Here is a 21,069-nt window from a genome sequence, read left to right as displayed (position 1 = left end):
CTGCATAACTACTTCCTCTACCAGATCCCTGATAGTATAGTGGTGAGGATTCAATTCCCCGACAGGTTCTCTCTGTCTCATATTTAACTCTAATTCTTAAAGTGCTACTTTGGCATCTGCTGAATCTGCATTTTCTCAAGTGTCACTCTTGACTAACAAGGAGAACGAGAATTCGGACTCTACCCCTCTCTGTCACACTATCTGGTCTCTCTGTCTCCCTCTCATTCTCTCTCTTTGTCTCTCTCACTCTCTCTTTCTGTCTCTGTTACACATTTGTCATAAGCCTCCTTTTTTGTCTCTCTCTCTCTGTATCTATCATTGTCTCTCTCTTTATCTCTCTGAATATCTCTCTGTCTTTCTCTCTCTGTCTCACTATTTGTCCCTTTCTCTGTTTGTCCCGTCTCTCTCTCTCTTTCTCTCTCAGCCCAGTACTGTTCACAGCTCGATTCTTGCTCTGATAGATTTTATATTCAGTAGTTCCTCGTTAGTATAGTGGTGAGTATCCCCGCCTGTCACGCAGGAGACCGGGGTTCAATTCCCCGACGGGGAGGTAGATTTTATAATTCAAAATTTTAAAGCTTTGGCCAACTCCTTAAAACCTCCTTGGGAAAGTAGAATAGAAAAAACATCAACTAAAATAATTTTAAAAGATTTACTGTCATAACAAGTTCCTGCACCAGTTCGTCGTTAGTATAGAGCTCTCTCTCTCTGGTTTCCTCTCTGTCTCATTCACTGTTCCTCAGTCTCATTCACTGTTCCCCAGTCTCTCTCTGTTTCCGTCTCAGTCTCTCTCTGTGTGCCTCTCTCCATGTCTCTTTCGCTCTTTGGTTCCCTCTCCTTGCTCACTCCTCCCTCTGGGGCTGGTGAATGAGCCCAGGTCTGTTCACAGCGCCATTCTTGCTCTGAGCTTCTGCAGAGAACGCCCAGCAGTGACTTTCGTCAATTCCTCATCAATTCAGTGCACAATCGCCGCCTGTTGCATGGCTGACAGAGGTTCAATTCTGTGATGGGGAGAAATTAGTCTTTCCAGTGTAAAATAATTGTTATATTTCTTGGCGTAACTTAATGTTAAAAAGCGAGGGAGGAACATGGAAGAGTGAAACAATGCGAGGGGAGATTGTCTCTTTGGGAATTTTTTGAGCGGAGACTGTTCAGGGACTGAGTGCTGTTTTGCTCCAGAGCGATGGATGATTGCTTTATCGAAGCAACATTTAACAATTCACAGACCCAGTAGTCGTGGCCGAGTGCTTAAGGCGATGGAGTGGAAAGCCATTGGGGTCTCCCCGCGCAGGTTTGTATCCTGCTGACTACAGTTCCAGCATTTTTCATCCCATTTCATTTCAAAATGTAAACAAATCTCTGGAGAACTGATCCTCAGTTCGGCGGTTTTAAATCCCACAACGTTCAACACCTCGAGACTCGTTTTCATTGATCTGCAAGTATTCACCAAATATACGGTCAGAAATAGAACAAAAATCAGACAAATTAGCGACAGTGTTTCTCTCTACCTGTCTGTCTCTCTCGATGTCTGAGTCACTCGATGTGTCTGTCTGTGTACATGTGTGGCTTTCTGTTTCTGTCTGTGTGTGTCTGCCGGTCACTCGGGTAACAAGCGGGGATACTTTCCTCAGCCTTCACCTCCTTCCTAAAGTGCGCTTCCCCAGAATTGGACACAATACTCCAGCTGGGGCCAAACTAGTGTTTTATTTAGGTTTACCATAACTTCCTGGCTTGTGTACTCTGTGCCTCCATTTATAAACCCCAGGATCACATCTGCTTTATTAACTGCTTTCTTAACCTGTCCTGCCACCGAGGGAATCTCTGCTTTGCTCAACTCTGTGGCAGGGTGGGGCTTGCAGACCTGATTCTCACAGAGACAGTCCACACCCATTAACAGCGCCAGGATGGTCGAGTTGTTAAGACCTTAGACTTAAGATTCAAGGCGTTTATGCCCACTAGGGTTCGAACCCCACTCCTGGTTCTTTTTTAATTTAAGACCCATTTCCTTACATTTTGCTCAGTGACACTCGTTTGTCATCTGCTGAATCTCCATCAAACAAACAATGAGATTTTTATAGATACGGAAAGAAAGATTTCATATTTATATGTAATTCTTGAAGTGCTCTTTTGGCATCTGCGGAATCTGCACTTTCGCTCACTCTCTGTCTCTCCCAACTAACAAAGAGAAGGAATCGTAAAATGTTTTTATATCCTTCAGTCTCCACCTCTGTCTCTCTCTCTCACTCTCTTTCTGTCTCTCTCTGTTACACATTTGTCATACGCCTCCTTTTTTGTCTCTCTGTCTACTTGTTTTTCTCTGTCTGTCTCTCTCTCACTGTCTTTCTGTTTCTCTCTGTCTTTCTCTCTCTGTCTATCTGTGTCTTGCTCTCTCTGTCTGGCTCTCTCATTGTCCTCTCTATCTTTGTGTATCTTTGTGTCTCAGTCTTTCTGTCTGTGTGTGACTCACTCTGTGCCTCTCTCTGTTTCTGTTTCTTTCTCTCTCTCTCTCTCTCTCTCTCTCTCCGCGTCTCTTTCGCTCTTTGTTTCCCTCTCCTTGCTCACTCCTCCCTCTGGGTCTGGTGAATGAGCCCAGGTCTGTTCACAGCGCCGTTCTTGCTCTGCGCTTCTGCAGTCACTGCAAAGGAGTGTCTTCCATCAGTTCCTCGTTAAATACAGTGAAGTATCCCCGCCTGTTACGTTGGAAGACGGGGTTTCAATTCCCCGTCGGGATTTAAGCATTTCTAAAATCTGCAATGATGTATCCTGGTGCAGTTGCAGTGAAAAATTGAAGAGTAAAAATTGGGAGAGGGGATTGTCTCTTTGAAAACTTTCTTCAACATAGACTGTTTCGGGGCGAAGTGCTGTTTTGCTCCAGAGCGATGGATGATTGCGATTTTATCTGAGCAACATTTAAAATCTCACAGACCCAGTAGTTGTGGCCGAGTGGTTAAGGCGATGGACTAGAAATCCATTGGGGTTTCCCCGCGCAGGTACGAATCCTGCCGACTACGATTCCAGCATTTTGCATCCCATTTCAAAATGTAACCAAATCCCTGGAGAACTAATCCTGAGTTAGGCGGAATTAAATCCCACATTTTTCGACTCCTCGGAGTTGTCACGTTTTCATTGTGCAAATATTCACGAAATATATAGTCGGAAATAGAACAACAATCAGGCAAATTAGCGACAGTGTTTCTGCCTGTATCTCTCGATGTCTAAGTCACTCTATATGTGTGTCTGTGTTGATGTGTATGTGTGGCTTTTTGTTTCTGTCTGTGTGTGTCTGCCGATCACTCAGGTAACAAGCGGGGATACTTTCCTCAGCCTTCACATCTTCCTAAAGTGTGTTGCCCCAGAATTGGACACAATACTCCAGCTGAGGCCGAACAAGTGTTTTATTTAGATTTCCCATAACTTCCTGGCTTGTGCACTCTGCCTCCATTTACAAACCCCAGGATCCCATCTGCTTTTTTAACTGCTTTGTTAACCTGTCCTGGCACCGAGGAAATCTCTGCTTTGCTCAACTCTGTGACAGGGTGGCGCTTCAAGCCCTGATTCTCACAGAAACAGCATACAAGAGCTAACAGCACCAGGATGGCCGAGTGGTTAAGGCGTTGGACTTAAGATCCAATGGGTTTATACCCGCGTGGGTTCGAACCCCACTCCTGGTAACTCTTTAATTTAAGACACATTTTCTTTCATGTTGCTCAGTGACACTCTTTGTCATCTGCTGAACCTCCATCAAGCAAACAATGAGGTTTTTATAGATGCGGAAAGGTTTCATATGTAATTCTTCAAGTCCTATTTTTCATCTGCTGAATCTGCATTTTTCTCTCACTCTCTGTCACTCTCAGCTAACAAGGAGAAGGAATCGTAAAATGTTTTTATATTTTTCAGTCTCCACCTCTGTCTCACTATCTGCCTCTCTGTCTCCCTCTCATTCTCTCACTCTCTTTCTGTCTCTCTCTGTTACACATTTGTCATACGCCTCCTTTTCTGTCTCTCACTCCGTCTTTCTCTGTCTGTCTGTCTCTCTCTCTGTCTGTCTCCCTCTGTCTGTCTCTCTCTCTGCCTGTCTCTGTCTGTCTTTCTCTCTCTGTCTGTCTCTCTCTCTCTCTCTCTCTGTCTGTTTCTATCTCTGTCCAATTCCAATTTCCAATTCAAATGCTTTATTGGCATGAAAGTTTACAGAGAACCATATTGCCAAAGCTTACATAGCAAAAAGGTACAGTTTTCCAACATTCTGTAGGTGTCAATCGATTTGACATTTGTTGGGTACATACAATATTACTTTTAAACAATATTAATTTTAAACAGTCTTTGTACTTCATTTGATACGTTCAATATTAATTTTAAACAGTCTTAATTTTAAACAGTCCTCAGGTTGTGACATGTTGTTACATATTTGGCCCCAAGGTATGGTCTGTCTCCTTCTCCTAGGACTAATCTCAATTTTGACAGGTCATCCAATTCCTTGAAATCTAGGGTTGTTTGGCTTAGCTTGTTGAATAATATGTTTCTTGATGTGTTGAATTTTTCGCATTTTAGGAGGAAATGCATTTCTGTTTCAACCTCGCCAGCCAGACATTGATCGCATATTCTATTCTCTCTCGGCTGCCAGGATTTCTTGTATCTGCCTTTTTCAATTTCCAGTTGGTGGTCGCTTAGTCTGTACCTGGTGAGGTTCTGTCTCTGTTTTGTGTCTCTGATGGTCGTGAGGTAGTCTGCCAGTTTATAATCTCTTTTTAGGGCCCGGTAACATTCTAATCTGCTTTGGCTTTCGGTTATTTTGTTCCAATGTTCCAGGTAGGTTTCTTTGCATTGTTTAATGATTTGGTTCACTCGGATTGGTGTTTGGACGGCTGTGTTGGTCTGGGGCTGGTCAGGGTCCGGCTGAGTAGTTAGTTTCAGTAGCATCTGACTCAGGGGACTCTTTTCTGGGTTTAGCTCTTGTGTCTGAAAGGCTTTGAAATGAAGGGTGTCTGGGGAGCTAGATTTGAGGTGAATTAGGAAGTTTGGTGCTCGTTTTTGGATGTTTATTATCAGTGAGTATCTGCCTAGTTCGGCTCTGCATGCATTTGTTGGCGTTTTTCTTTGGGTGCGAAGGATGCTTCGGCAGAATTCTGCATGTAGGGCTTCTATTGTGTGTTTTTCCCATTTAGTGTAGCTTTGGTGATTTAGCGGGCCCCATACTTCACTATCGTACAGTGCAATGGGCAGGATTACGCTGTCAAATATTTTGAGCCAGATTTTGATTGGGATTTGGATGTTGTAGAATTTTCTTTTTATTGCATATAGGGCTCTTCGGGCTTTTTCTTTTAGTGCAGTCACTGCTATGCTGAAGCTCCCTGATGCTGTAATAGTTAGACCAAGGTAGGTGTAGCTCATAGTGTGTCCTGTAGCGGTATCACTGAGGGTAAATTAGTGTTTGTTTTCCTGACATCTGGGCCTTTTTTGAAAAATCATGATGTTGGTTTTCTTTAGATTTACTGTTAGAGCCCAATTTTGGCAGTATTTGTCGAGTAGGTCTAGTTGTTGCTGTAATCCCTGTTCTGTGGGAGACAGCAGAACCAGGTCGTCCACATAGAACAGGGATTTCACTTCTCCATCAAGGAGACGGAGACCTGGTGACTCGCTTTGCTCCAGCATGTCTGCTAATTCATTTATGTATATGTTGAACAGGGTCGGGCTCAAATTGCAGCCCTGTCGGACGCCTCTTCTCTGGGTGAAGAAATCGGTGCGTTTGTCTCCAATTTTGATCCCGCATTTGTTTTTCAGATACATTGATTTAATAAGGTCATAGACTTTGCCCCCTATTCCACATTGAAGAAGTTTATAATAGAGCCCTTCGTGCCATATAGAGTCAAAGGCTTTCTTGAAGTCGATGAAACAGGCGAATATTTTCCCATTTTTTGTTTGGTGTATATGTTTTTCAATGAGGGTGTGAAGGGTATAGATATGGTCGGCGGTGCGGTGTTTTGGAAGAAAGCCTATTTGTTTTTTTCTGAGGATATTATGTTTGTTAAGAAAATCAAGTAATCTACTATTTAGAATACTGCAGAATAACTTCCCTAGACAACTGTTGACACAGATGCCGCGGTAGTTATTTGGGTCTGATTTGTTTCCACTTTTATATATGGGGGAGATTAGTCCTTGGCACCAGATATCGGGAAAACAGCCTGAACGTAATATGATGTTGAATAATTTGAGTGCCACACCCTGCATCTCCATATTGCTTGAGCATTTCATTTTTGATGTTGTCTGGGCCACAGGCTTTCTTTAGGTGGAGAGATTTTGTTTTTGTGGCCAATTCTTTCCATGTGATTGGGGAGTCTAGAGGGTTTTGGTTGTCTTTAATTGTTGCTTCTAATGTGTGGAGTTTTTCTGTGACCTGATGTTGACTTGGGTTTGTTTCGTTTATTGGGATGTCTTTGTAGAGGTTTTCAAAATGTGTTCTCCAGATGTCGCCATCTTGGATTGGTAATGCTTGCAATTGTGTTGTACTCAGGTTATTCCACATTTCCCAGAATTGTTTTGGATTGGTGGAGTTTTCAATTTCTTCGAGTATTTTGTGGGTATAGTTTTGTGTTTTGTTCCTAATGGTGTGTTTATATCTTTTGAGGGTTTCATTGTATCTAGTACGTAGGTCCGGATTGTTTGGTTGCCGATGCTTTTGGTTTGATATTTTTCTCAGGTCTTTTCTGGCATTTTTGCATTCGTGGTCAAACCATTTCTTATTTTTATTTTGTCTTTTGTGACTCTTCCTCTTCTGTTTCACGAGGTCGGCTTTTACAGCTGCCTCATGGAATATCATATTTATATCCTCTATGGCCATGTTTACACCATCTCTGGTGATCTCATATAGATTTTCTTTAAATTTTGAAATTTTACTTGTGAGATCAGGTGAATTTAGTGCTGTGATGAATTTATCTCCACTGTCTGGGGCCCATCTGTATGTCTGGTTTATTTTATGTAGCTTACTGGGTTCCTTTTTTGTGTCTGTAGTTTGGGCAGAAAGTTTAAGGTACACATTTATTTGGTTATGGTTTGAGAGGGGGGATTGCTGCCTGACAGTGAATGTGTTGATATCGCAGGGGTCCAGGTCAGTGATTGTATAATCCACCACACTAGACCCAAGAGTTGAGGAATATGTGAGTCTCCCTAAGGAGTCCCCTCTGAACCTACCGTTAACTATGTACAGGCCTAAGGCTCGGCAGAGTTGCACTACCTCCCTACCGCTTTTATTTATTACACGATCAAGGTTGTTCCGGTTTGCGATGGCTGGTGTGACATCTAAAGGGGTCTGGCCAAACACATGGTTATTGCCCTGTGGGTCTATGAAGTCAGGTTCACATCCTGTCCTTGCATTTAGGTCCCCACATAGGAGCACCTTTCCTTGGGCCTGGAAATGGCTGATTTCCATGTGGAGAGTGTCAAATATCTCCTCTTCAAAATATGGCGATTCTATTGGAGGTATGTAGATCGCACATAAGTAAACATCGTTTTTTGCTATTCCTATATTTTTATCTAATTTTAGCCATACGTGCGATTTTCCCTGTTTTATCAGTGAGATGTGTTTGTCCAGTTCTCCCTTATACCACACCAATATTCCCCCGGAGGTTCTGCCCTTGCGTGTTTTAGTGTTCTTTACTGAGGGCACAATGATTTCATGGTACATTGGAGGACAGTGGGTCGGCATGTCCTTTTGGCACCATGTTTCTGTTAACACAATTATATCAATGTCTTTTATAGCTTTTAGGAATTCAGGGTCTGTACTCTTCATCCCAAAAGTTGAGGAGCGGAGGCCCTGGATATTCCAGCAGCTTATGTGGAAAGAACGCATTTATATAGTTCAATAAAACGAAATAAAATGGACCTATTTTGTGGGATGAGTGTGGAAACACTATTTTCTATAATGCTAAGTGATGATTTAGTATAAATTTCATGAGGCATGCACATATATCTATCTAATAATAGTAATAATACTGATAAGATAACAATAATGATAATGATAAATAACAATATTAATAATTTCTCCGGCTTTCTATCAGGCTGTTCAGCATCGTCATGATCTTTCTCAGTTCTTGGTCTACAGTCTGTGGTCTAGAGGGGGGTCTTGGGTCAGGTATAAAAGCACGGTTCTGTTGTCGGTTTTGTAAAGGGGGGTGGGGGACATTGGTGGTCCTGTTTGGGCTCCCAATGGTAGGGGGGGTGGGAGGGCTGCGTCTTTTGGCAGTGTTTATGAGGTTTCTTGCGAAGACCCACATCCGCTGTTTGAGTAGATGTATTTCGTCATAGAGGTCCCTTGTGTTGATGTTTGGATGATGGGCCAGGGAGACGTTGGGGAGGACAGAACATCTCGTGTCGATCTCCCTGTTGGTGTTGTGGATTATATAGGCTGGGGTGTCCTTTCTGGGCAGTAGTGTGGAGATCACGATCCGCGCCTCGGGGAATTCCCTGCTGGCCTTTTCTGCCATCCTGCTCACCGCCCAAGCCGTGCCTTCCTGTAGGGTGCGTAGGTCGTTCGTGCCTGTGTGGATCACAATCCATTTGGGGCTTCCAAGGGATTCTTTGTTCAGGATCTTCATTGCTTGGCCTGTGTTGCTGCACCATTTTTTCAGGACTTGATGGTCTGGGAACAGCCTCTGGGGGTCCAGAAACTTTCCGTTGGAGTCGGTCAGCAGGTCCGCCTGAGGGGCTGGTTTATCAGACTGGGTAACAGTAGTCTGGGTAGGACTCGCCTGGTGGCTGGTTGTTGGCTGGGTTTCTGGGATATGTTGTGTGGCAGGAGCGGGGTTTGGGGCTTTCGGTGTGTCCTCGTTTGGGGGGGTATCTGTCGGTTTTTGTGTTCCTGTGTGTGAGGACTGGGTAGCAGTAGTCTGGGCATGACTCGACTGAGGGCTGGTTGGAGCGGGGTTTGTGGCTTTCGGTGTATCTTCGTGTGGGGTGGCATCCGGCGGGTTCTGTGTCCTTGTGTGTGTTGTTTTTGTGTCCTCAGGTTTTTGGACCTTAAGAGGTTTGTGTTGCCTGCTGAGCCTTTCTACGGTCTCCTTCATTTTGTTTAGTTGAGTACGGAGTTCTTTGATCTCATTTCTTTGCTCCTCTATGGTCTTTCTCAGCTTGTGGATGGTGGACTCGTGTTCCGTTTTTAGCTGTTTGAATTCCTCCTTCAAATTCTTGGCCAGTGTTTCTCTGTATTCGTTGAAATCAAGTTCTAGTTTGGCCAGATTCTCTTTCATCATTTTGTTTTCGTTGAGAGGTGTGGGGGGGGGGTGGAGATGTACAGGGAGGTGTTTTCCTCTGCTGGTCTCTCTTCTTCTTCCTCCACTTGGCTCTCCTCATCCTCTGTTCGACTCTCTTTTGCTTCCTGTCCATTGGTCCTCTTTGTGTCTGCCTTAGTTTTCAACTGGGGGAATTCCTTTTCGAAGGTGTCCAGATTTTCCACATTCCCCTGTATCATGATCTTTCTATTTTTGTTGTAGTAGCTTATGGTTAGCAGGGGGTCATCTTTATCTAGGTTTCCATCTTTACATATTTTCAGTCTGCCTCCACTGCCAATACCTTCACTGGAGACGTATGTGTAGTGTTTTTGTAAAGTCTCCTTCCAGGAGGTGACGTATTCGGTGTAGAATATGAGGTTGTTCTTCAGCTTAGTCCCTTTGTGTGTGGTATAGTCCACGTAGAGGATTTCTGGGTTATTTTTTAGTGTTATGTACTTGTATTTTTCCTTTGCTTTATTTTTTGTGCATTGCTCAGGATATATCATTTCCCTGCTCATTGTAGTCGTTTGTTTTTTGTCTCAGATAGATAACTTTTTTTTTTCTCTTTTTTGTGTCGTGTTCCACCTTAGCCCACTTTTAGGTGCAAAATTGGGAGTTTTTCAGGGGTTCATCTTTGATATAGCTGCTCTTAAAGGTTTATCTTTCTCTTTTTCTCACAGGCTCTTGGTTCGGGTAGTTTATCGTTTCTCTCGGGTTTCTATTCCTTTTCCTCGCGGGTTTGTTGTTCTTTTTTCAGGTTTTTTTTTTTTTCAGCTAAATTTAAATAAAATTAAACTTTTTCCGAACTAACTTTAACTAAAATGAAACTTAGGTAGAGTTAGGTAAAACTTATTTCTCCGGCTTTTTCTCTCCAGCTGGTGTTTCCTCTCCTCTCTCTCTCTCTCTCTAGGTGCAGTTACCTCTCTTTGCTCCTTTTCTCCTTTCAGCCGTTTCCCTTCGTTCAAATTTCGCGCTCTCAGCTCTCAGCTCCCAACGCTCTCTCTGGGCTTCTGCCTTGGCCCCAGCCCCTCGGCTCGGCTGTGCTGTCCCGGCCCGGTGTTTGTCCGAGTTTCTCCGACCCCGGAGTTTCTCGGGTTTCAGGCCCCGGGCTTGCTCGCTCTCCAGGCCCGACCCGATCCGGCACCCCTACCTCTCCAGTCGCCTCTTTGACTGGCTCGGGCCGCTCCTCCCGGTCTGGGTCGACTCCTGTTGCTGCTCGCTCTCCTTCTCTCCGGTGCCTCGCTCGGCCCGGTTCCTCGGGCCTTTCTCCGGCTTCAGGCTCCGTGCTCCGGTTGCTGCTCGGGCTCTGCTCTCTCTCTCTCCCTGTTTTGGAGTTCTCTCTCTCTCTGTCTGTCTCTCTCTCTGTCTCTCTCTCTCTCTGTTTCTCTCTCTGTCTCTCTCTCTCTGTCTGTTTCTATCTCTGTCTCTCTCTCTGTTTCTCTGTGTCTGTCTCTCTCTCTGCCTGTTTCTCTCTGTCTTTCTCTCTCTGTGTTTCTCTCTCTGTCTGTCTCTCTCTGTCTTTCTCTCTCTGTCTTTCTCTCTCTGTCTCTCTCTCTGTCTCTCTCTCTCTGTCTGTCTCTCTGTCTCTCTCTCTCTGTCTGTCTCTCTCTGTCTCTCTCTGTCTCTCTCTCTCTGTCTCCTCTCTCTGTCTTTCTCTCTCTGTTTCTACCTCTGCCTATCTCTCTCTCTCTCTCTCTGTCTCTCTCTCTGTCTCTCTCTCTGTTTGTCTCTCTCTGATTGTCTCTGTCTTTGTCCCTGTCTCTGTCTCTCTCTCTGTCTGTCTCTCTCTCTCTGTTTCTACCTCTGCCTCTCTCTCTCTCTGTATCTCTCTGTCTTTCTCTCTCTGTCTGTCTCTCTGTCTCTCTCTCTGTCTGTCTCTCTCTGATTGTCTCTGTCTTTGTCCCTGTCTCTTTATCTCTCTCTGCATTTCTCATTTTTCAAGTTCTGCTCACAGATCCATTCTTGCTCTGGCAAACTGTACGTGTAAGTTCCTCGTTATTATAGCGGCGAGTTTCCCCGCCTGTCACGTGGGAGACCGGATTCAATTCCCCGACGAGAAGGGTGCTTTTAACATTCCAAATTGTAAACCTTTGGGCAACCCCTTAAAATCCTCCTTGGAAAAGTAGGACAGAAAAAAAATCACTAAAATAATTTTAAAAGATTTACTGCCATATGAAGAACTGTAAAGCAACTTCCTGCACCAGTTCCTCGTTAGTATAGAGCTCTCTCTCTCTCTCTGTTTCCCTCTCCCTTTTGTGTGGGGCGCGGAGGAGGGAGAGAGTGACAGAGAGAAAGAGATTAACAGGGTTACGGACAAAAAGCGGGGGGTGGGACAGAGCACGACTGCTCTTTCAAAGAGACAGCACAGGCACGGCGGGCCGAATGGCCTCCTTCTGTGCAGTAAGTTTCTATGAATCCATGACACTCAGAAAAGCTTATTAAATATGTGACTTACACATAAACATAGAGAGCAGGCACACATGTCTGTGTGTGTGTGTGTTCGAGTCTTTGTCTCAATCACTGCATAACTACTTCCTCTACCAGGTCCTTAATAGTATAGTGGTGAGGATTCAATTCCCCGACAGGTTCTCTCTCTCTCTCTCTCTCTCTGTGTCTCACTCACTGTTTCCCGCTCTCTCCCTCTCTCTCTCTCTCTCTCTGTGTCTCTCTCTGCCTCTCCCCGTGTCTCTCTCGCTGTTTGTTTCCCTCTCCTTGCTCACTCCTCCCTCTTGGTCTGGTGAATGAGCCCAGGTCTGTCCACAGCGCCATTCTTGCTCTGAGCTTCTGCAGAGAACGCCCAGCAGTGACTTTGGTCAGTTTAGTGGAGTATCCCCGCCTGGTGAGCGGGGTTCTGCGATCGGGCGAAATGCGTCTTTACGATGTGAAATAGTAATTAAATTGGTTCGTGTTAAAAAGCGAGGGAGGAACATGGAAGATTAAATAAATGCGAGAGGAGATTGTCTCTTTGAGAATGTTCTTGAGCGGAGACTTTTCAGGGACTGAGTGCTGTTTTGCTCCAGAGCGATGGATGATTGCGATTTTATCTGAGCAACATTTAACTCATCGCCTACCCAGTAGTCGTGGCCGAGTGGTTAAGGCGATGGACTAGAAATCCATTGGGGTTTCCCCGCGCAGGTTCAAATCCTGCCGACTACGATTCCACCATTTTTCTTTTTAAAATATAACCAAATTCCTGGAGAACTAATCCTGAATGAGACGATATTAAATCCCACAACTTTGAACACCTCGAGATTTTTCTCGTTTTCATTGATCTGCAAGTGTTCACGAAATTTACGGCCAGAAATAAAACAAAAATTACTGACAGTGTTTCTCTCTACCTGTCTGTCTCTCTCGATGTCTAAGTCACTCTATGTGTGTGTCTGTGTTTGATGTGTGTGTCTCTCTGTGCACATGTGTGTGTCTGTCTGTGTGTGTCTGCCGGTCACTCGGGTAACAAGCGGGGATACTTTCCTCAGCCTTCACCTCCTTTCTGAAGTGTGGTTCCCCAGAATTGGACACAATACTCCAGCTGGGGTCGAACTAGTCGTTTTTTTAGGTTTGGCAAAACTTCCTGGTTTGTGTACTCTGTGCCTCTATTTATAATGCCCAGGATCGCATCTTCTTTATTAACTGCTTTGTTAACCTGTCCTGCCACCGAGGAAATCTCTGCTCTGCTCAACTCTGTGGCGGGGTGGGGCTTGAAGCACCCGATTCTCACAGAGACAGTCCACACGTACTCAGACAGCACCAGAATGGCTGAGTGGTTATAAGTGTTGGATTTAAGATCCGATGGGTTTATACCCACAGTGGTTTGAGCCCCACTCCAGGTAACTCTTTAATTTAAGACCCATTTCCTTTCATTCTGCTCAGTGACACTCGTTTGTCATCTGCAGAATCTCCATCAAACAAACAATGAGATTTTTATAGATACGGAAAGAAAGATTTCATATTTTTATGTCATTCTTAGAGTGGTATTTTGGCATCTCCTGAATCTGCATTGTCGCTCACTCTCAACTAACAAAGAGAAGTAATCGTAAAATGTTTTTATATTTTTCAGTCTCCACCTCTGTCTCACTATCCGTCTCTCTGTCTCCCTCTCATTCTCTCACTCACTTTCTGTCTCTCTCTGTTACACATTTGTCATATGCCTCCATTTCTCTCTCTCTCTCTCTCTCTTTCATTCTCCTGTTGATCACTGCTCCCTCTGGGGCTGGTGAATGAGCCCAGGTCTGTTCACAGCGGCATTCTTGCTCTGCGATTCTGCACAGCAACGCCATCCATCAGTTCCTCGTCAGATATGGTGAACAATCCCCAACTGCTACTCCTGAGGTCGGCTTTCAATTCCACGATGGAGTGGAAGCATTTTTAAGATGTCAAACTGTATTTCTATTTCCTGGAGTAGCTTTATGTTAAAAAGCTACAGTGAGAAACAGAAGAGTAAAAAACATGTGAGAGGAGATTGTCTCGTTGAGAATTTTCTTGAGCGGAGACTGTTCAGGGACTGAGTGCTGTTTTGCTCCAGAGCGATGGATGATTGCGGTTTTATCTGAGCAACATTTAAAGGCTTACAGACCTCGTAGGCGTGGCCGAGTGGTTAAGGCGATTAACTTGAAATTCTTTGGGGTTTCCCCGCGAAGGTTCGAATCCTGCCGACTACGGTTCCAGCATTTTTCATTTCAAAATATAATTAAATCTCTGGGGAACTAATCCTGAGTTGGGCGGAATTAAATCCAACACCTCGAAGCTTTTCACTTTTTCATGGTGCAAATATTCAAGAAATATACGGTCGGAAATAGAACAACAATCAGACAAATCAGGGTTTAAACTAATTTGGCAGGGGTCCATCCTTTCCTGATATGTATACCCTCGGATTTCTGGTTACATCCTTGTAAATCTTCTCTGTACCGTCTGTGTGTCTGCCTGTGTCTGTGTGTGTCTGTCTCTGTGTCTGTGTGTCTGTCTGTGTCTGTCTGTGTGTCTCTCTCTGCTCAAATCTGTGGCAAGGTGGAGCTTGAAGGCCCGATTCTCTTAGAGACAGTCTGTCAACAGCACCAGCACCAGGATTGCCGAGTGGTTAAGGCGTTGGACTTAAGATCCAATGGGTTTATGCCCACGTGGGTTCGAACCCCACTCCTGGTAACTTTTTAATTTAAGATCCATTTACTTTCATCCTGCTCAGTGACACTCGCTTGTCAACAGCTGATTCTCCAACAAACAATGAGATGTTTATAGATATGGAAAGAAAGATCTCATATGTAATTCTTCAAGTCCTATTTTGGCATCTGCCGAATCCGCATTTTTCTCTCTGTCTCTCTCTGTCTGTCTCTGTCTGTCCTTCTCTGTCTTTCTCTGTCTGTCTCTCTCTGTTTCTCTGTCTGTCCCTCTCTGTCTGTCTCTGTCTGTCTCTCTCTGATTCTCTGTCTGTCACTCTGTCTGTCTCTCTCTGTCTGTCTCTGTCTTTCACTCTCTGTCTGTTTCTCTGTCTGTTTCTCTCTGACTGTCTCTCTCTGTGTCCCTGTGTCTCTCTCTCTGTTTCTCTCTATGTCTCTGTCGTTCTCATTTGTCCAGTTTTGTTCACAGCTCGATTCTTGCTCTGACCGACTCTGCACGTGTTAATTCCTCATTAATGTAATGGTGAGTGTCCTTGCTTATTATTTGAATAGGCCGGGGTTCAATTCGCCGATGGGGCGGGCAATGTTTAACAACCCCAATTTTAAACATTTATAAAGCTTCTTAAAATCATTCTCTTCAGAACAGAAAAAATCCACTTTTGGATTTGAGACTAGATTCTTGGTGCCCGCCAGGTGTAGAGATGTGAACCATTACGTTTCTCACTGGGCAGCATTTCAAAATTAAACAAACTCCCAGTCGGTTTAATCGTCAATTACAAGGCTTAAAGTTCCATGGATTGCAACAGCTCGACATTTCAACTGATCTGCAAGAGTTGACGAAATCTACGACAAGAATCTCACTATCTGTCACTCTGTCTCCCTCTCATTCTCTCACTCTCTTTCTGTCTCCCTCTGTTACACATTTGGCATACGCCTCCGTTTCTCTCTCTCTCTCTCTCTCTCTCTCTCTCTCTCTCTCTGTCCTTCTCTTGTTGATCACTCCTCCCTCTGGGGCTGGAGAATGAGCCCAGGTCTTTTCAGAGCGCCATTCTTGCTCTGCGATTCTGCACAGTAACGCCATCCATCAGTTCCTCGTCAGATATAGTGAACTATCCGCAACTGCTACTCCCGAGGTCGGCTTTCAATTCCGCGATGGAGTGGAAGCATTTTTAAGATGTCAAACTGTATTTATATTTCCTGGTGTAACTTTATGTTAAAAAGCTACAGTGATAAACAGAATAGTAAAAACATGCGAGAGGAGATTGTCTCTTGAAATTTCATGACACGAGACTGTTCAGGGACTGAGTGCTGTTTTGCTTCAGAGCGATGGATGACTGCAATTTTATATGAGCAACATTTAAAGTCTTACAAACCTAGTAGTCGTGGCCGAGTGGTTAAGGCGATGGGCTAAAAATCAGTTGGGTGTTTCCCTGCACAGGTTCGAATCCTGCCGACTACGGTTCCAGCAGTACTGATTTTTTAATGTAACCAAATTCCTGGGGAACTAATCCTGAGCTGGGCGGAATTAAATCCAACACCTCGAAGTTTTCACTTTTTCATTGTGCAAGTATGCACGAAATATACGGTCGCTAATCGAACAATAATCAGACAAATCAGGGTATAAACTAATTTGGCAGTGGTCCATACCTTCCTGATATATATACCCTCGCATTTCTGGTATCATCCTTGTAAATCCTCTCTGTGTCTGTGTGTCTGTCTGTGTCTGTGTGTCTCTGTGTGTGTCTCTGTGTCGGTCTGTGTGTCTCGCCATGTGTGTGTGTCTACCTGTGTGTCTCTCTGTGTTGGTCTGTGTGTGTCAGTCTGTGTTTTTCTCTCTGTCTGTGTGTCTGCCTGTGTGTCTCTCTGTGTTGGTCTGTGTGTCTGTGTGTTTATGTGTGTGTCGGTCTGTGTGCCTCTCTGTGTCGGTCTGTTTGTCTCTCTGTGTCTGTTTGTTTATGTGTGTGTCGGTCTGTGTGTCTCTCTCTGCTCTGCTCAACTCTGTGGCAGGTTGGTGCTTCAAGGCACGATTCTCTCAGAGCCAGCGCGCGAACGATACCAGCACCAGGATGGCCGAGTGGTTAAGGCATTGGACTTAAAATCCATGTGGGTTTATATCCAGGTCGTTTCAAGCCCCACTACTGGTAACTCTTTAATTTAAGATCCATTTCCTTTCATCCTGCTTAGTGACACTCATTTGTCATCAGTTGATTCTCCAACAAACTATGAGATGTTTATAGATATGGAAAGAAAGATCTCATATGTAATTCTTCAAGTCCTATTTTGGCATCTGCTGAATCTGCATTTTTCCCTCACTCTCTCTGTCACTCTCAACTAACAAAGAGAAGGGATCGTGAAATGGTTTTACATCTTTCAGTCCCCACCTCTCTCTGTCTCACTATCTGTGTCCCTCTCATTCTCTCACTCTCTTTTTCTCTCTCTCTCTGTTTCTCTCTGTCTGTCTCTCTGTCTGTCTCTCTGTCTGTCTCTCTCTTTGTCTATCTCTCACTGTATGGCTATCTGTCTGTTTCTTTCTGTCTCTCTCTCTCTGTATGGCTCTCTGTCTTTCTCTGTCTGTTACTCTCCGTCTGTCTGTCTCTGTCTGTCTGTGTGTCTGTCTCTCTGTCTGTCTCTCTCTTTGTCTGTCTCTCTCTCTATCTCTCTCTGTATGGCTCTCTGTCGTTTTCTCTCTCTGTCTCTGTCTGTTTCTCTCTGTGTGTCTCTCTCTGTCTTTCTCTGACTGTCTCTCTGTCTGTCTCTGTCTCTCTTTGTCCCTGTCTTTCTCATTTGTCAAGTTCTGTTCACAGCTCGATTCGAGCAGCAGCCAGTATATCAGTTCCTCATTAGTATAGTGGTGAGTATCCCCGCCTGTCACAGTGGAGACCGGGATTCAATTTCCCGATGGGGAGGGCGATTTCAACATCACAAATTTTAAACCTTTGGGCAACTCCTTAAAAACCTTCTTGGAAAAGTAAAACAGAAAAAAAGCCTACCAAAATAATTTTAAAAGATTTACTGTCACATGAAGAACTGTATAACAACTTCCTGCACCAGTTCCTCGTTAGTACAGAGCTCTCTCTCTCTCTCTGTTTCACTCTCCGTTTTGTGTGGGGCGCGGAGGAGGGAGAGAGTGACAGAGAGAAAGAGATTAACAGGGTTACGGACAAAAAGCGGGGGGTGGGACTGAGCACCACTGCTCTTTCACAGAGACAGCACAGGCACGGCGGGCCGAATGGCCTCCTTCTGTGCTGTAAGTGTCTATGAATCCATGAAACTCAGAAAAGCTTATTAAATATGTGACTTACACATAAACATAGAGAGCAGGCACACATGTCTGTGTGTGTGTGTGTTCGAGTCTTTGTCTCAATCACTGTATAACTACTTCCTCTACCAGGTCCTTGATAATATAGTGGTGATGATTCAATTCCCCGACACGTTCTCTCTGTCTGTCTCTGTCTCATATTTAACTATAATTCTTAAAGTGCTATTTTGGCATCTGCTGAATCTGCATTTTCTCAAGTGTCACTATTGACTAACAAGGAGAAAGAGAATTCGGACTCTACCCCTCTCTGTCACACTATCTGGTCTCTCTGTCTCCCTCTCATTCTCTCTCTTTGTCTCTCTCACTCTCTCTTTCTGTCTCTGTTACACATTTGTCATAAGCCTCCTTTTTTGTCTCTCTCTCTCTGTATCTATCATTGTCTCTCTCTTTATCTCTCTGTCTTTCTCTCTCTGTCTCACTATATGTCCCTTTCTCTGTTTGTCCCGTCTCTCTCTCTCTTTCTCTCTCAGTCCAATTCTGTTCACAGCTCGATTCTTGCTCTGACAGATTTTATATCTATCAGTTTCTCGTTAGTATAGTGGTGAGTATCCCCGCCTGTCACGCGAGAGACCGGGGTTCAATTCCCCGACGGGGAGGAAGATTTTATAATTCAAAATTTTAAACCTTTGGCCAACTCCTTAAAACCTCCTTGGGAAAGTAGAATAGAAAAAATATCAACTAAAATAATTTTAAAAGATTTACTGTCATAACAACTTCCTGCACCAGTTCGTCGTTAGTATAGAGCTCTCTCTCTCTGGTTTCCTCTCTGTCTCATTCACTGTTCCCCAGTCTCTCTCTGTCTCAATCACTGTTCCCCAGTCTCTCTCTCTCTCTCTGTTTCCGTCTCAGTCTCTCTCTGTGTGCCTCTCTCCGTGTCTCTTTGGTTCCCTCTCCTTGCTCACTCCTCCCTCTGGGGCTGGTGAATGAGCCCAGGTCTGTTCACAGCGCCATTCTTGCTCTGAGCTTCTGCAGAGAACGCCCAGCAGTGACTTTCGTCAATTCCTCATCAATTCAGTGCACAATCGCCGCCTGTTGCACGGCTGACAGAGGTTCAATTCTGTGATGGGGAGAAATTAGTCTTTCCAGTGTAAAATAATTGTTATATTTCTTGGCGTAGCTTAATGTTAAAAAGTGAGGGAGGAACATGGAAGAGTGAAACAATGCGAGGGGAGATTGTCTCTTTGGGAATTTTCTTGAGCGGAGACTGTTCAGGGACTGAGTGCTGTTTTGCTCCAGAGCGACGGATGATTGCGATTTTATCTGAGCAACATTTAAAATCTCACAGACCTAGTAGTTGTGGCCGAGTGGTTAAGGCGATGGAGTAGTAAATCTATTGGGTTTTGCCCTGCGGAGGTCGAATCCTGCGGACTACGAATCCGGCATTTTTCATCCCATTTCATTTCAAAATGTAAATCCCTGGAAAACTAATCCTGAGTTAGGCGGAATTAAATCCCACAACTTTCAACACCTCGAGATTTCTCTCGTTTTCATTGATCTGCAAGTATTCACCAAATATACGGTCAGAAATAGAACAAAAATCAGGCAAATTAGCGACAGTGTTTCTCTCTGTCTGTCTCTCTCGATGTCTGAGTCACTCTATGTGTGTGTCTGTGTTGATGTGTGTGTCTGTCTGTGTACATGTGTGGTTTTCTGTTTCTTTCTGTGTGTGTCTGCCGGTCACTCGGGTAACATGCGGGGATACTTTCCTCAGCCTTCACCTCCTTCCTAAAGTGCGGTTCGCCAGAATTGGACACAATACGCCAGCTGGGGCCGAACTAGTGTTTTATTTATGTTTCCCATAACTTCCTGGCTTGTGTACTCTGTGCCTCCATTTATAAACCCCAGGATCACACCTGCTTTATTAACTGCTTTGTTAACCTGTCCTGCCACCGAGGGAATCTCTGCTCTCCTCAACTCTGTGGCAGGGTGGGGCTTGAAGACCTGATTCTCACAGAGACAATCCACGCGCATTAATAGCCCCAGGATGGTCGAGCTGTTATAGACCTTGGACTTAAGATCCAATGGGTTTATGCCTACTTGGGTTCGAACCCCACTCCTGGTTCTTTTTTAATTTAAGACCCATTTCCTTACATTTTGCTCAGTGACACTCGTTTGTCATCTGCTTAATCTCCATCAAACAAACAATGAGATTTTTATAGATACGGAAAGAAAGATTTCATATTTATATGTAATTCTTGAAGTGGTCTTTCGGCATCTGCGGAACCTGCACTTTCGCTCACTCTCTGTCTCTCCCAACTAACAAAGAGAAGGAATCGTAAAATGTTTTTATATCCTTCAGTCTCCACCTCTCTCTCTCTCACTCTCTTTCTGTCTCTCTCTGTTACACATTTGTCATACGCCTCCTTTTTTGTCTCTCTGTCTACTTGTTTTTCTCTGTCTGTCTGTCTCTCTCTCTCACTGTCTTTCTGTTTCTCTCTCTCTTTCTCTCTCTGTCTATCTGTGTCTTGCTCTCTCTGTCTGGCTCTCTCATTGTCCTCCCTATCTTTGTGTTGTGGTAAACCACGTTCACTATCGTATCACTGTTAGTAGTTAGCACTGTTCACCACTGTTCGTTATAACTGTATCACTGACCACTATTGTATCACGGTACGAGGTCGCCTCTTGCCACACTGCTATACCTGGGATGACCACTGCCGACTCCGCCTTGGCTCCACCCACCAGGCCAGGTATAAAGGTGAGCGACTGGCTGGTATTCCTCCTGCTTGGATCGGATCACCCACGAGAGTGGGCTCTGTTATTTAGTCAATAAAAACCTTTAGTCACCTTCGTAACTCTTCGCCTTTTATTGGAGGAATTGATAGGTATATCAATTTTATTGACTAAATTTAATGATGTCCGACAACGAGTCACAACCGGCGGAGGAGCCACCAGCGCAGCTCCCAGGAGCACAGCCACACCAGCCAGCTTGGCTGCGAGCCCTCAGACCGCCGTACCTGGACCTGAACCCACGAGCAGCAAACTCAGCCGCAGACTTTAAACACTGGCTGGTCTGCTTCGAATCATACCTGAGAGAATCCAGCGTCCCTCAGGCATCCAAACTAAGTGTCCTGCAGGCACAACTGAGCCCGAGAGTATACACTCTCATCGAGGACATGACTACCTACGAGACCGCCATCAACCTGCTGAAACAGAAGTACCGGACCCCGGTAAACTACATGTACGCTAGGCACCTCCTAAGATCACGGCCGCAACAGCCAGGAGAATCAGTAGCCGAATTCTCACAGGCGCTATATGCACTCGCCAGGAACTGTGAGTTTAAATCGGTGTCGGCAGCCGAAAATACTGAAGATAATATCCGCGACGCATTCCTGAAAGGCCTACGGTCCGAGTACTCACGGCAAAGACTGCTGGAAGCTAA

At 44.7% G+C, this 21,069-nt stretch overlaps 4 non-coding genes across 4 annotated transcripts; all 4 read left to right on the top strand.

The window, feature by feature from the left end:
• The first annotated feature begins 3,588 nt into the window (after positions 1 to 3,588).
• On the top strand, positions 3,589 to 3,671 carry trnal-uaa (transfer RNA leucine (anticodon UAA)). Its single transcript has one exon. It is a non-coding gene; the product is annotated as a tRNA-Leu (tRNA).
• An 8,663-nt stretch (positions 3,672 to 12,334) lies between these two features.
• On the top strand, positions 12,335 to 12,416 carry trnas-aga (transfer RNA serine (anticodon AGA)). The gene has a single exon. It is a non-coding gene; the product is annotated as a tRNA-Ser (tRNA).
• A 1,900-nt stretch (positions 12,417 to 14,316) lies between these two features.
• On the top strand, positions 14,317 to 14,399 carry trnal-uaa (transfer RNA leucine (anticodon UAA)). Its single transcript has one exon. It is a non-coding gene; the product is annotated as a tRNA-Leu (tRNA).
• A 1,348-nt stretch (positions 14,400 to 15,747) lies between these two features.
• Positions 15,748 to 15,830, top strand: trnaf-aaa (transfer RNA phenylalanine (anticodon AAA)). The gene has a single exon. It is a non-coding gene; the product is annotated as a tRNA-Phe (tRNA).
• Positions 15,831 to 21,069: the final 5,239 nt, after the last annotated feature.

This window comes from Somniosus microcephalus, chromosome 4 (genome assembly GCF_052327205.1).
Source record: "Somniosus microcephalus isolate GS21.2 chromosome 4, FLI_Smic_1.0, whole genome shotgun sequence".
NCBI lineage: Eukaryota > Metazoa > Chordata > Chondrichthyes > Squaliformes > Somniosidae > Somniosus > Somniosus microcephalus.
Note: the sequence above shows the minus strand (reverse complement) of the source record. Positions and strands in the feature narration are given on the sequence as shown.